Source organism: Trichoplusia ni, unplaced genomic scaffold, assembly GCF_003590095.1.
Source record: "Trichoplusia ni isolate ovarian cell line Hi5 unplaced genomic scaffold, tn1 tig00003137, whole genome shotgun sequence".
NCBI lineage: Eukaryota > Metazoa > Arthropoda > Insecta > Lepidoptera > Noctuidae > Trichoplusia > Trichoplusia ni.
In genome coordinates this window covers 62,501-65,000 of record NW_020800338.1, presented here as the reverse complement: position 1 = coordinate 65,000, position 2,500 = coordinate 62,501, and the positions used below count along the sequence as shown (strand labels likewise).

General features: G+C 48.4%; 2 non-coding genes across 2 annotated transcripts in view; both read right to left on the bottom strand.

Moving 5' to 3' along the window:
• Positions 1-222: 222 nt before the first annotated feature.
• LOC113507757 lies at positions 223-379 on the bottom strand. The gene has a single exon (XR_003401899.1). It is a non-coding gene; the product is annotated as a 5.8S ribosomal RNA (ribosomal RNA).
• Positions 380-799: 420 nt separating this feature from the next.
• The window catches only part of LOC113507764, a 1,904-nt gene continuing 203 nt past the window's right edge, over positions 800-2,500 (bottom strand). Inside the window, exon 1 of the ribosomal RNA XR_003401906.1 lies at positions 800-2,500. This exon is cut by the window's right edge and continues 203 nt beyond it. This is a non-coding gene — a ribosomal RNA (small subunit ribosomal RNA).

Below are 2,500 nucleotides of genomic sequence, written 5' to 3'. Positions count from 1 at the left end.
CGTCAGACACGTCGTTCGACAAATGTCCTATCTATCGTATAGAGCGTTATTTTTGAACGGACCGTCGGTAACAACGTTCAACCCGAAAGAGCGAAGCGTAAACAGCGACGACACTTATCAAGCGAAACGGACCGACGGATGGCCGTCAAATGCGCTTCTGGATCGTATCGTATAGGGATACGAGATCATAATGCGCAATGTGGCATGTTTACTTTATACAGCCGGCCCTCAGACAGGAGTGGTCCTGGATGTGTCTCCACGGACCGCAATGTGCGTTCGAAATGTCGATGTTCAAATGTGTCCTGCAGTTCACACTATGACGCGCAGTTAACTGCGTTCTTCATCGACCCGCGAGCCAAGTGATCCACCGTCCAGGGTAATAGTTTTACAAAATTATTACCCATGTTACGATAAATAAAGAATTTTTTTTTTTTTAATATATCTAAAAAAAAAAAAAAAAAAACATTTACCCCCGTCGCGGAACACCGCGTAATCTGCAACGAGAGAGAGTGAACGTTAACGAACGCGTATCCACCTAAAGCTTATATGTTTCTCACGGTTTGCGGATTTTATGTTAAACCGTATCGTAACGAAGCATAAAACTCTCGATTGTACGCGACGCGAGACGAACGACCGGCGCGCCCGGACAGTTAAGCCATGGAACGCCTGTCGGTTCGGTCTCTTTTTAAAAGTTCATCGATACGATTGGATAAAAGTGTCGACGAACGTTTTAAGTATTTGGAGAACATTAATGTGACATCGTTTCGCGTACGCAGTGCACGTTAAAACGGTACATCGTTAATGATCCTTCCGCAGGTTCCCCTACGGAAACCTTGTTACGACTTTTACTTCCTCTAAATGATCAAGTTTGGTCAACTTCCCAGCAACGCCGACGGCCGTGAAGCCACCGCGTGTCGGTCCGAAGACCTCACTAAATCATTCAATCGGTAGTAGCGACGGGCGGTGTGTACAAAGGGCAGGGACGTAATCAACGCGAGCTTATGACTCGCGCTTACTAGGAATTCCTCGTTTATGGGGGATAATTGCAAACCCCAATCCCCAGCACGAAGGAGTTTCAGCGGGTTGCCCGGGCCTCTAGGCCAGGGAGAACATGCTGATTCCTTCAGTGTAGCGCGCGTGCGGCCCAGGACATCTAAGGGCATCACAGACCTGTTATTGCTCAATCTCGTGCGGCTCGAAGCCGCCGGTCCCTCTAAGAAGAATTTTAATACGTCGCCAGTGAGTTGCGTGACGCGTAGCCACGCACACCTAAATGACGACGCCTATTTAGCAGGCTAGAGTCTCGTTCGTTACCGGAATTAACCAGACAAATCGCTCCACCAACTAAGAACGGCCATGCACCACCACCCACCGAATCAAGAAAGAGCTGTTAATCTGTCAATCCTTCCGGTGTCCGGGCCTGGTGAGATTTCCCGTGTTGAGTCAAATTAAGCCGCAGGCTCCACTCCTGGTGGTGCCCTTCCGTCAATTCCTTTAAGTTTCAGCTTTGCAACCATACTCCCCCCGGAGTCCAAAATCTTTGGTTTCCCGGAAGCTGCCCGCCGAGCCATTGTAGTAACGTCGGCGGATCGCTAGATGACATATTTACGGTTAGAACTAGGGCGGTATCTAATCGCCTTCGAACCTCTAACTTTCGTTCTTGATTGATGAAAACACCTTTGGCAAATGCTTTCGCTGATGTTCGTCTTGCGACGATCCAAGAATTTCACCTCTAACGTCGCAATACGAATGCCCCCAGTTATCCCTATTAATCATTACCTCGGAGTTCTGAAAACCAACAAAATAGAACCGAGATCATATTCTATTATTCCATGCACGAAATATTCAAGCAGCATTTTGAGCCCGCTTTGAGCACTCTAATTTGTTCAAAGTAAAATTGTCGGCCCACCTCGACACTCACCGAAGAGCACCGCGATAGGATTTTGATATTGAACCGGCGTATTACCGCCGGCTCACCGACGATATGCTCCGCAGACGTGTCAGTATCACCGCGGATGCGGTGCACCGACAGCGCGGCGCACAAATGCAACTACGAGCTTTTTAACCGCAACAATTTTAGTATACGCTATTGGAGCTGGAATTACCGCGGCTGCTGGCACCAGACTTGCCCTCCAATTGTTCCTCGTTAAAATATTTAAAGTGTACTCATTCCGATTACGAGGCCTCGTAAGAGTCCCGTATCGTTATTTTTCGTCACTACCTCCCCGTGCCGGGAGTGGGTAATTTGCGCGCCTGCTGCCTTCCTTGGATGTGGTAGCCGTTTCTCAGGCTCCCTCTCCGGAATCGAACCCTGATTCCCCGTTACCCGTGACAACCATGGTAGTCGCAGAAACTACCATCGAAAGTTGATAAGGCAGACATTTGAAAGATGCGTCGCCGGTACTGGACCATGCGATCGGCAAAAGTTATCCAGATTCATCAAAATTAACGACTTCAGACACATGGCCATCCGTCGATTGGTTTTGATCTAATAAAAGCA